The sequence below is a fragment of the Gopherus evgoodei genome, chromosome 8 (genome assembly GCF_007399415.2).
Source record: "Gopherus evgoodei ecotype Sinaloan lineage chromosome 8, rGopEvg1_v1.p, whole genome shotgun sequence".
Lineage (NCBI taxonomy): Eukaryota > Metazoa > Chordata > Testudines > Testudinidae > Gopherus > Gopherus evgoodei.
Window position 1 is genome coordinate 60920420 of NC_044329.1, and position 13762 is coordinate 60934181.

A 13762-nucleotide genomic window follows, 5' to 3' on the forward strand; every position below is an offset into this window, starting at 1 on the left:
TACCCAGGTTACTCGCTGAAATTAAAACAAACATAAGAAAGTACTTCTTTACACAACGCACAGTCAACTTATGAAACTCACTGCCAGGGGATGTTGTGAAGGCCAGTAGTATAACTGGGTTCAAAAAAGAATTTAGGTAAATTCATGATGGCTAGGTCTATCAGTGGCTATTACCCAAGATAGTCAGGGATGCAAACACAAGCTTTATGTGTTTCTAAATCTTTGATTGTTAGAAGCTGGGACTGAATAACAGAGTCACTCAATAAATTATCCTATTTGGTTTATTCCCTCTGAAGCATCTAGCAATGGGTGCTGTTGGAAGACAGGATACTGAGCTAGATAGACTATCGGTTTGAACCAGTATGGCTATTCTTATGAATCAGTATATGAAATTCTGTGGCCTGTGTTATGCAGGAGGTCAGGCTAGATGATCATAATAGTGACTTCTGGTGGTAATAGTCACAAATCAATGAAACCTGTGAATCTATAGATTTCTGGGTATCTATCTGAAGACATCTATTACAGAGGATTCCACTGAGGGCTGAAGTTGGAACCTATGCAGGGGGCAGTGCTGGTGGCAGGATATTTCTGCCTCCGCTGAAGCTTCTTGATACTTAGTAGAGAGAGAAAGTGGGTGAGTGTGCTAGGGTGAACTAGGCCCTCTGTTGGAGACCTTGTGGCTCTGCCACACGCCGCCCCAGAAAAGGGCAGTAGAGGGATCCTCCAAGCTGCCTAGAGCAGCTGTGTGGGAAGCAGTCAATCAGGGCCCAGCAGGTGAGTATTAGAAGAGCTGGAGGAGAGCAGTTGGTGCTCTGGGCTGGCTGAGGTAAGGACAAAAAATGTGCTAGAGCCCCAGGGAAGTGGCCTAGGGAATTTGAACAGCATCACAGTTTATTTAAAGGAACATTACAGATGGCTGCTAACTATGGGGTCCCTGGACTGGGACCTGGAGTAAAGGCTGGACCTGGGTTCTCCTCCCTCCCCTCAACAACTGGGAAAGTGGCCTGGACTTTGTGGTACCCCAGAAGGGGAAATGAACTGTAGGAGCCTAGCTGAAGAGAGCAAAGACATTGCCTCCAGGGAAGGAGCCCTGGGACACTGCTCTATTCTGGAGCAGGGAAAACTTGAAGGAGACATTAGAGATGCACTGAGAGGCCCCTTTCGGACTTGTACCCTGAAACGGATATGCTTTGCTTTTATCTCATAGACAGACTGTGTATGACTTGGCCAGAGGGCTGAGTCACTGAAGACCCACCACAAACACAGAGAGAGTGCAGGCACATGCACTTGGCCAGGGGGCATTCATGAGAGGTGAGTGTGACCCCGTTACAGTGAGGTAGTATCTTTTATTGGCCCAACTTTCTGTTCGTGAGAAAGACAAGCTTTTGAGCTACACAGAGCTCTGCAGGTCTGAGAAAGGTACTTAGAGTAACCTAGTTAAATACAAGATGGAACAGATTGTCTAAGGTAAGTAGTTAACACATATTGTGATAAGCCTAAATCTAGTGTCTTTATGATTTTTTTTAATCTAGTGAAGTTGTGAATTTAATCTCCCAGGCCCTTTGGAAGGTGTTGTGCAGGCTTCCTTTCAGGACAGAGGACTGAGAGGTCAGGTATAGAACGATTGTTTCATGAAAAGTATTCATCTATGGGCAGTAAGGTGGTTTTTGTCTTTTATAATTTTTCTGTGTGAGTTCATTAGAAAGTGTAGTGCCCGTCTGCTCCCTGGGGTGTTTCTTTCAAGAAGCATTCCCAGGTATTTGTCTTAGCTAACTATTCCCTGATCTTTCCTTCCCAGGGTGTTTAGTTTGTTGCTATATTGTGCCATATTGAACTTTTCCTTTCTGGTGGCAATGAGAAATATGTTACAGCAGCTGTTGCTTAAAGCTAGTGTGGCCAGGAGTTCCACAATTAGTTCATCCTCACTGTACTGCAGTGATCTGCAGCCAATAACTGAACTTGTCCCACACTATCTTGTTAGAAGGGGTGTGTTTGAAAATGACACTTGCACAATTCACAATTGCAGAGGAAAGAAACATTCACTACCACTTGTGTGTGTAGTCTGCCACCACACTGTCTGGAAGGTGCAACTTCTTTTCAAACATTTTTGCCTTTCTCTAAGTTGATGGTACATCAGTGCACCCCCACATGTTGGCCTCTGCATATTTAATTGCAACTGCAAATTTGCTCTTTTGTACACATCTTCTCGCTAGCAAGGAGCTGACTTTGAGAGAGAGAAGCTATAGTCCTCACCTAAGATGCCAACATCAGCTCTTTCCATATGCAGCATCACAAACATTCTAGTTTGATTTGGTCCTTTATTAGCCGTAGGATTTGAGGATGGGTGGTGGGGACATACTGGTGACCTACTTCTCATATATGGCAAAACGTGGCTGTTCAATAGTGCATTTATTAAACAGCATAAAGTTCAAAAGCAGAAAATATAAATCATAATGCTGTAAAAATTTACAGGAATAAGAATGGCTTAGAACATTGAGGGTTATATATGCTAAAAAATGAGTGAACCTAAATTCTTTGCTCGCTGTATAAATATATAAGCTTGAAGTCAGTGAAAATGTATTGTTTTTTTAAAAAAAACCTCAAACTGTGAAAGGCCTTTGACAATGTAAAATACATCCCTTCTCAAGCTGGTGGATCATAAAGAATACTGCCTTTTAACATATCCCTAGACGAGCTTTAAAAATGACTCAGTGGATTATAGAATTCAGCACATTTTCTTTCCAATTATTTTTGAAGGGATTCTGACAAATGCTTTGTAAGGGAGGAATGGCAGACTGTCTATTTTGTTTTAGTTTTATGGGACTTTTATTTTTATTCTGTCATGAGAAGCAAATGGCAGAGGTATGATTAGGATAAGCCGGGTAAGAGGGGCTCAATCTGCACAATGTATGATACAGCTTTCTTTAATCTGTCAAGGAATGTGTGTTTTACGGTCTTTCAATAAGGATAGAGCTTTGGTTACATATGTTAATAAATTCTATCCAGACAACCTCAAAAAGATGCCAACAGTTGCTGGAAGTGCTTGGAGCAGAAACTGTCTGCTATTCTGAAATCCAGAGAGGACTCGTCCAGGCTATATGGATTTTTTTCGAATAAATAAATAAAAACATATTTTGACTTAGTATTAAAAATTAAAGATATCAGCTTTTGTTTTAATAGTTAATTTAAAAAATACTAGCCTGTTAGGCTAAATGGCTATTGTAGACTATCCATTATGAGGCAGTGTGACTTTCTAACTATCTTACTTCTCGGATAGGAGAAACTATGACCATCAGCTAGTATTAGGTAGGGGAGAAGCACATTGGTCTCATAATTTTAGAAACATTTCCAATGTTGAGAGCAAAGCTGCACAGTTTAGATTTTTTTTTCAGTAGGAAGATAAAAAAGTGGTTTTTAATACAAGTCAAGTTGGTTGCATTGACTATGTCTCCTTCTATTGCTGGGGTGGGCAAACTTTTTGGCCTGAGGGCCGCATCGGGTTTAGGAAATTGTGTGGAAGGCTGGTTAGGGGAGGCTGTGCCTCCCCAAACAACCAGGCATGGCCTGGCCCCCCGCCCTGCTTCTTGACTCCTGATGCCCCCGCCGTCGAGGACCCCTGCCGCATCCACACACCCCTGTCCTTTGACCGTCCCTGGAACCCCCACCCCTGACTGTCCCCCTCTGCCCTATCCAACCCATCCTCTCATTCCTGACTGCCCTGTCCCCCCGGGACTCCTTCCCCATCCAACCACCCCTTCTCCCTGACTGCCTCCGGAACCCCTGCCCCTGATTGCCCCCCACCACCCAATCCAACCCCCTCTCATTCCTGACTTCCACCTGGGACCCCTGCACCCATTCATACCCACCTGTTCCCTGCCCCCTTACCATGCTGCCTAGAGCACCAGGGGCTGGCAGCGCTACAGCCGCACCACCTGGTGGAGCCAGGCATGCCGCTGCACAGCACAGATCACCGGGTCAGGCGAGGCTCTGCAACTGCGCTGCCTGGCTGCCCAGAGCATTGCACTGGCGGCGGGGCAAGCTGAGGCTGCGGGGGACAGGGAACAGTAGGGGAGGGGCTGGGGGCTAGCCTCCCGGGGCAAGAGCTCAGGAGCTGTGCAGGAGGGTCCCGCGGGCCATTTTGTGGCTCCCGGGCCATAGTTTGCCCACCTCTGTTCTATTTCATGATATTATAATAGAGCTGCCAATGTAAAGGAATAATCGCTATGTAAAAGTTAATATGATATGGCCACTAAGAAGCCACTCCATTTTCATGTATATTGGTAAATGTATGTTACAAGAGACCTGAAGTTCTGCCAACAATTTTGCAGCAGTCCAAAAAGTAATGCAATTATGAAATAGTCTAATTTCTTCCACTTCTATGGACTGCTGCACAATAGGAAATTGAGATTTACTACTTTTAATGATATTTTGCTCTGATACAGTTTATTTCAGCATCACTCTAGACCTACGCATTAATTAAGCTACACTGAACAAAAAAGTAAAGGGCTTAAGGTATTATTATATCTCTTGGAGCTTTGCATAAATAACTTGTATTTATTTATACAGGTCTTTATTGAACTTTCAGTATCTTTCAAAATATTGTGATCCTGGTTTCTTCTGTCATAATACTTTATACCAGTTTATCTCCATTGACTTCAGTAGACTTACTCCTGATTTACACCAGCATGATAGGAGAATTAGACCCAAGATATGCATCTATGATTTGTATCTAATCTAATAGTCTAAATAAGCTGAATAGAACATTCTTGTAGTGTCTGGTCATGTTAAGATAAATAAAACGAAGGCCTTTAAACTGCAGACTTTCCAGATAATCCTCTTAGACAAAAAAAAGTAGTCCTCTGCACTGGGAAATGAAAGAGTCATGTATGTCATATGGTGTGGTGGGTTTGTGTGTGTGTACCATTCACATCTCCAAGCATCCAATTTCAGTGAATCCTGTGTTCTGCTGAGGGCAGCAAAGGTCACACTTACGGTCTGCTTCCACTGGTATCAAGCTTTCCCCAAACAGTGTAGTTTTCTAGGCTGTAAAAAATAAAAAGCAAAGAAAACACTAGAATATGATCAAGTATCTCATTCTTTGTGTGAGTCTTTTGTTTTGGCTGTCTAATGAAAATGTGCATACAAACCTGAGCAAAAGTCAATGATAACCATTCCTACCCAGCACAGAACAAAGCTGTAGAAGGCAGCTATTAGAGTGAAATTGCAACCTGACATTCACTGAAGAATAAGAGCTGATAGCTAGGAATGAGAAATGTGCAGATTGCTTAGGCCAAATCATCTTCAAAGGAAACCTCTTTAAAATTTTGTCTAGCAAGGGTTGAGAGAAACTGATCTCCCTAAAAACAGAGGACAACATTTTGCAGTTCTTATGCAAAATTTCTATTGTCTTTAAAAATGATTTTTTTCTTGAGTGAAGACTGCAGAATTTACCCAGGGATTTCAGGATTATGCCATATACTTAGCTGATAGAATAGAGAATGGTGTGGTGGTGCTAGTCTCATCAAGAAAGAGTGATCAGAGGTTCACTTAAATACTTATGTGCAACTACAGTGGAAAGGAACAGGTTATTTGGGAAAGTGTATTGACTACGTATTTAACACTTTATCATAATCCCTATGTAGAATTGACAGAGTTAAGGTTATCTATTCAAAACTAACATTTGCATTTCCTGAAGTGTGTGCTTAACCTTTATTAAAAAAAAATAAAAATAATATCCAAAGTTTTGTTTCTATTATGTAACCAAAACCAGTCACTAGATTATAAGCATATTCCATGCATCTTAATAAGAGAGGGAAAATGTTTTCACTACAAATTCTTGAATATGCTGTTAATATTTGTTCATTGTGCTCAACCTAATTCTCTGGAAATAAATAAATAAATTATAACGTATGTATTTTTGTTTGTTTTGGCGAAACCTGCAACATGGTGAATCAAGATAAAAGCTCTAACAGCGTTCACATCATTTAGGAGCACCCCTTATTTCCTAGCATTCAAATTACATTTGAGTAGTATAGTGTCTCTTCTGAATTAACTTTTAAACATCTCAGATATTATGAATGATTGGGATTTTATATAGACAGACCAGTACAGAGGGCCCTCTGTATTGCCAATACAGTCATATGGAATGTAATAGTGATGACACCAATAGTTCTGTACAAAATTACTCTGAAACCTATCCCATGTTCCACAGAATAATAGTCTCAACCCTCTATAAACTGGCATAAAAATTCAACAAAGTTATTCATTCCCTAAACTTTATAGAACTTCTACCATAATAAAAATACAGACTAACATATTCCTGGAACCTATAGAAATAAAATACAGAGAGAGTTCAGTAGTCAAACAATCTCTCTCTAAGGTCATTTTTGGAAGCTAATCTGTTTGTTTTACAGCCAGATGCATTTAATAGGTAGATTTTGTGAAATGGTGTTAGTACAGTGCATCCTAGAATTGCTTTATAAGAGATTTTAGTGTGTCTCAGCAAAAATTCACTTCAGAATAATTCAATCAATTCCTGGGAGAACTTTGTGATGTGAGGATATAATTGAATGCTTGACATCTAACTATATAGGTCAAAAACTGAAAAGGCAAAATCTCAGCAATAACCTGAGATGAAATTGTGGAATTTTCGTTGTGATGTAAGTTTGTGGTTTCCTGGAATAGATGAAATCTGAGATCTGGTTTTCAGAAAGTGCGTTCTGTGAGGTCTCTAACTTTTTATGGGATTGCAAACTTTATATAAAACTGGTGGGGGGGGGGAGGGAAGGAGTATATTTTAGAGGGGTTTCATTCTGTTAGGTTTCTAAGTAACTTTTTTTTCTAGCAAGATAAAGATTCCAGAAGCTGTTTGATCTATGGCCTAGTTTCAGAAAGACCATTTGTCTGTTTTTGGATTAGTAGAGAGAGAATGACCATATTTCCTATGCTGAATACAGGACACCTGGTAAAAATACTCGTATTCAAGCAGGTTCCAAGGCAATCAATAAAAACTACGTAGTACAAACATTCAAATTAATGTCAAGTTGACTGAGCCCCTGTTAAAAAGAAATACTGCATAGTTGGATTCTTTTTATTTACCTTCTTATCTTTAAGGCTTTGGGGTTCTCTCTCTCTCTATCTCTCTCTCACACACACACGCACACACACACATACATACAGTGGGGGTGACTGACCTACAGGCTGGGCCCTCAGGATGCACCCCAGAGGCAACATGTGGAGGGGAGTGGGGGCGGGGGTGCAGGGTCACAAGCTCCCTCTCCCCAGGTTTCTGCCGGGGTTCACATCAGAATGTGGCTAGCAGCAGCCTTTCAGCACTGTGTGGGAGGGAAGGGATGGAGCTACTTCCAGCCATAGGATGGGGAGGGAGAATGACCTGGCCCATGTATTTGCAGATCTCATCTCATCTTCCTGCCACCCGCCTCCCCTGTGTGGCTGGAAGCAGCTTGTCTCTGCCTGCACAGTGTCAAAAGGCAGCTAACACCTCCAGGCTCCTACTGGTAATCGACATAACCCAGCTGCCTCTGGCTACAGCGTGAGTAGGAAGGGGTTCAGTCCTAAGGATGCACTGTGAACCAGGGCCCAGGGAACCTGACTGCACGGGCTTCCAGGAACTCGGCCAGAGGTTTCTCAGCAGGGGAGGGTACCTAGGGGGTGGAGCAGCCTCATGCTCCCTGGGGACAGGACCTAGGGCAGGGAGGTGAAGAGGATGCTATGCCGCTGCCCCGGGAGCATGTAAGGGGCCGATGAGTGGGTAGCAGAGATGACGCATAACTGGCTGCTGCCTGGTACCTGCCCACGCTCACCAGCCACTGCAGTGTACAGCCACCACTGATCGCAAATGGGACGAGGGGTAGAGCCCAGCTGGCTGAGAGCTGGCATGCAGCAGGGGCTGCACTAACAGACCAGCAGGGGGATTGGCCATCCTCACATGCTGCATCTTTGCCCCTCCACCAGTCTGTCACAGCCACCCATCATCGGCCACTGCACTGCCCCCGACCCACCACTGGTGGGCAGGCAGCTGGTGAGCAGGGATCCAGCCAGCAGCAGAACCTGCTAGTACTAGAGGGGGAGGGATAGAAAATACCAGACAATTTGCCTGTTTTTAAGAAAAAGTCAGGGTGCCTGCAGGAGAGCTTAAATACGGGACTGTCCCTTTAAAAACAGGATAACTGGTCACTCTAAACAGAGAAGAAACTCAAAAGTGATTAAATTGATAAGTTTGAACTTATTTTTTATCTTGTTGATAGAAGAATGTGGAGTGACTGTCTGTTGAAAGAGAACCCTAGCAATCAGATTTTTGTTATAGATTATTATTATGGAACTTTCTGTAAACTGGCAAAATGATGACATTGCAAGAACTTCTCATGCAGAGTAATGTCACCTTCCTCAAAAGTGGTCTAGTATCTACTTTATTATTTTTATTTTTGGAGGGATGTATGGAAAAAGGTCACAATCTTATAGTCTCCGTGGTATGTGAAATACTTAATACCGATGCTTTAAAACTGCTGATTTTAATGGTTTTTTTCTGAAAATTGGTAGTAGCTAAGGGTGATTTAACTCAAACCTGATTGAACCAAATTGAATGACTTCAAGGTAGGCCTCACATTTGATTTGTATGAAGGCCTTGGAGGGAGACATTGCAAGAGATAGTAAGAAAAGTTTGCCAACCAAATGAATCAAGGACAAGGCTGAGAAGTCTCGATTTTGGATTAAAAAGCCCCCTATGGGAAGAAAACTGGTATTTTGGAAGCTCCAAGTCTGATCCCATTGGAGAGTGTCCAACCATCAGGCCATGTTCATCAGTCTTTCCTTGCACCCGAAGGGAGCCTGCCAGCAAGAAATTATGTGCCAGCAGAACATCACCATCTGGCTCCCTGACTGCAGGGCCAGCTGCTGCTCTGCAAGAATACAGAAGATGGTGAGAACTGAAGAGTTTGCAATCTCCCTATTGTCTTATGCCTCTTATTTTTCTTTCACCTTTCTTGTTCTTGTCTTTTATTTTTCTTAGCTGGGAGATCTCCCAGGCTATTTAGCATTTTTATTTTCCAGGGTGTGAAAGGATGGCTGTGTGCATGCATGAGAGAGAGCACCCATGTATATCAAAGAGGAATCTGAACACAAAGAATGAAGTGTTTGTTCAGATCAAGAAGGTAGTGTGGATTGTGATGAGGTATAAAGCCATTAAAAGGACTCATGAGGCCTGTCCACACTAAGGAAATTTCCCAAATTATAAATGATTTTTTTTATAGTCAATTGAGTGTTTAAACTGGATGGAATAGACCTTAAGATGGTATTGTAACTAATTATTTTAAAATGGCTGCCTGAACCCAGTCTACACCACAGCTCCAATCAATTTTTCAAACTGCATTAGCCAAACCAGTAACATATTATATCCCCCAGTTAAAGTTTTTGGCTTTCATCCTGCACTGAGAACTGCACAAGGGGACATCTGTGCAGCTGCTAAGACTCATGATTATAAGAAGGCTCCACATGGTTGTAAGCTCCTCCCACGTGCTTCTCCATGCCTTAGTCATCTTTTGTGTTTGTTGGCTCTCAGGATCTACCTGGCAGTGTGGGGAAGGTAGCGAATGTCCTTTTAATACATTCCTCACTCTCTTTCATTTTCATGTTTGTTTGGTTAATTCTTTACCAAGTCCTTACAGACTTTCAAGAATTTTTTTTTTTTTTCAGGGAAACAGGTCCTGGGATTGCACAAACAATCTTTTCTTTAGAGGAAGCAAATATAAGAACATGTGCATTTCTAGTATCACTGCAGTAATGTATTACAAATGACCGCTAGGAAAATTACAGGTGTAATGTACTATATATATATATATAATCTGAGAAAAGTGAGAAAACATTAATTACAGGCATTGGTGCAGTAAATTAGTTTATACACTTTGCTAGTTTTGCACAAAGAGTAATTGTTCTCAATATTTGTTGCAAAGATTGAGGTTTGATACTTGATTTTTTTTTTCTTTGCAGCATGAAACATCTGTTTGAATAAATCTAATGTGGTGTGGAATAAGCAGTGTTTATTTCTTACTGATTAATCTGGAATAATTTCTTTCTATTATATTTCTCCTGATTTATTTTTAAAAGATTTTAAGTAAATATTGATTTTAAGTACAGATTTTAAGTTAATACCTAAATATTTGATGGGTATTATAATATTCTCCTCCCCCTCTTTAATATGTCCTAATTCAGAAAAGCACATATGCATGTCCTTAATTTTAAGGACATGCTTAAGTCATATTCAATTTCAACAGGAGTTAAGCATATGCTTAAAGTTAAGCACATACCTAAATGTTTTCCTGAAAAAAGATACTTTCTTGAATCAGGTTTGAATTTTAAGTAATTTCTGCTTTACACTTTTGCCCTTATTCATTTAATCTCCTGGCTGCTAGCATTCCTTCTTGTAATTGCCAATGGAACCCTAATAGTGACATTTATTACATAATTATGAACCCAATAAAATCTGGAATTGGACTATATTTCAGTAGACAAGCAAACAATGAAACATAGCAAGGTAATGGAAAAAGGTTTGTGGTTAGCTACTCACAGCTAAAACTGTATCAGCTAATCATTTGTTCCCTTTCCTATTGCCAATTTCATAATTTAATATACAAAGATAGATTCTGGCACTTTCACAGTTTTCCTGGGGGATATTTTTGAACCCTGAAAGGGTTCATTATCAGGAAGATCTTCCTGATATTCAGCCAACATTTGCTCTGTCAATCTCATCTTGTTACTGTTAGTTAAACATTCTTGTGCCATCCAAAATTCCTTTCTATGCTTAGAATTTGTAGACTGTACAGGGAGTTCACAAAGCTATTTAGGTCCCTATCTCCACTCCTTAGCTTTTGATCCTACAAACCTGATGAATGTGTCTAACTTAACCCACATAAATAGTGTTGCTGAAATAGTGTATTATTTTTGTTGTTGTTGGGTTTTTTTGTTACTGGCTGGCATATCTTATTTTGGTCTGGGATATGAAATTTTTTAAACTAATATAGTACAACTCAGTGTGTGGGCACAGTTATATTGGTATAAATGTGCTTTATGCTGGTATAGCTTTCCTCCTTTCCGTATGAGAATAGTTATACTTTGCTAGTTTCCATACTGGACCATATTTTTTTTGTTGAGTACCCAAAAACAGTCTTTCATGTCTGAGATTCTGAGCAGGGATCCAAATTAATCTTCTGGTCCCTTTCCTTACCCCCCCTCTTCTTAAAAAAAAATCTCGAACTTTTTGGATGCCTTAAAGACTGAATTGTGAGTATCCCTGCTTAGACTCTGCTTTTTTTCTTGAATGTTGAATATGAACACATTTTCATGTATGTATTCTAGCATAGTGTGCGATTATTGTAATGGAAGCCATCACATATTTTAAAATTCTTTTAATGGATGCATGAACTCATTAGCCTTCTTGCTTTTTAGTTAGAGCATATGTGGCTTGGGTATTGGTCTATTAATCACGAGAACCCAAAGGTCTGTCTTGATTTAAGAACCCTGAACTCTCCATTAAACTAACTTCTATCTGTCAGTCATTACATTAATGATATGATTAACGTACACACAAACTATGTTAAAGCAATATTAAAAGATTTAAACTCAGGAAAGAGAGTTAAGGAAGATTTCTGCTTTGCCCTCTGCTCACAGATGATTGCCTAGGTATTGCAAATATTCTGCTACAATGAGAAGAAAAATAAAGCCAAGAAAAATCCACAAATGGTCAATATTGTGTCATTCCTATAACATACAGCTCATTATTTCAAAGATGTATATGCAGAATTAGAAATCAATGCATTAAGTAGTTATAACTCAATTCAAATCCAAATTCAGAGTAGAATTAAGGTTTGAAAATTAAGCATAAAAATACAGGAAATTCCTAAAAAAGCTAAAATTTCTATGTTAATTTGCTGCATACATTTAACAGCACAAATGAATATGCTAAGGATATATTATACAAGGAAAGCAGGAATAGAAAGTACTACATAAGGTTACATTTTACAGTAAACATGGCTAAGTTAACTTTATTGTAAACTGGGCACCAGCATATTTAGCCCACAGTTTCTCAACTTCTAGGCATACTTGTTTTCTGAATCTGAATATTACAATAAATAAGGGACACCTGTTCGTGATCAATAGAGTAAAATGTTCTGGAGGAGGGGTGAGAGTGAGAGAATATTCAAAGAGGGCTGTGCAAATAATGTAAATTTAAACATTAGAATACTAAACAGATTTTCTTCAAACTTACGGAGTCTCTCCTTTGTCCAGTGAAGACTTCAGTATGGAAGCCAAATATTAAGTTTAAAGTATCAACTATATTTGAATTGTGCAAATTCTACAATTTAAATACAAATATACAGATATATTTTTCCTTTCTTGACCAAGTCTTACCCCAGTACAGCTTTTTATCCAAGGCTCACAAAGTACTTTAAATACACTAAACAAACTTACAGCATTCTGCTGGGAAATGTATGGTGTTCATCAGTTTAAAACCATAAATCTAGAAGTACGGAAACTGGGTGAATGCTGACTTCTTAATGGTAAACATTATTATATGCACTATGGATGTGTAAGTGAGGAATAAAAAGATTAAGGCATTGATATGCTCAGTGTTGCAACACCTGATTTAGGAGCCTAAGCCTCATTTTCAGAAGTTATTTGAGCACTTAGAAGCCTAAATCCCAATCAGATTTTGTCTCAAGTGCCTAAATCTTCTTTGAAATTCAATTTAAGCTCCTTATCAGTTAGATATTGAAACACTGACTGCAGCATAAGAAGATAAGAACAGCCATACTGTGTCAGACCAAAAGTCTATCTAGCCTAGTATCCTGTCTTCTGATAGTGGCCAATGCCAGGTGCCCCAGAGGATAATCATTCCCAGTGATTCCCACAAGTGACCCATTACCTGTCGCTCATTCCCAGCTTCTGGCAAACAGAGTCTAGGGACACCATTCCTGCCCATCCTGGCTAATAGCCAGTCATAGACCTATCCTCCTTGAATTTATCTAGTTCTCTTTTGAGACCTCTTATAGTCTTGACCTTCAGAATATCCTCTGGCAAGGAGTTTCACGGGTTCACTGTGCGTTGTGTGAAGAAATACTTCCTTTTGTTTGTTTTACAGTTGCTGCCTATTAATTTCATTTGGTGACCCCTAGTTCTTGTGTTATGAGAAGGAGTAAATAGCATTTCCTTATTTTACTTTCTCCATACCAGTCATGATTTTATAGACCTCTATTATATTCCCCCTTAGTCATCTCTTTTTCCAAGCTGAAAAGTCCCAGCCTTATTAGTCTCTCCTCATACGGAAGCTGTTCCATACCCCTAATCATTTTTGTTGCCCTTTTCTGAGCCTTTTCCAGTTTCAATATATATCCTTTTTGGGATGGGGCAACCACATCTGCGTGCAGTATTCAAGATGTTGGCATACCATGGATTTACATAAGCAATATGATATTTTCTGTCTTATCTATTCTTTTCTTAATGATTCCCAACATTCTTTTTGACTGCCGCTGCACATTGAGTGGATGCCTAAACACCATTTAAAAATCTGTTCATAAGTGATTTGTCCAAAGCCAATGTGTGAGTGAATGGAGAGCCAAGTACAGAACCTAACAGCCTTAGGATTGAAGTCCTGGTCCCACTGAAATCAGTAGCAAAACTCCTATTGATTTCAGTGGAGTCTGAATGTCACTCATGATGTCTAGTTCTATACTTTCTACATATAGATCCA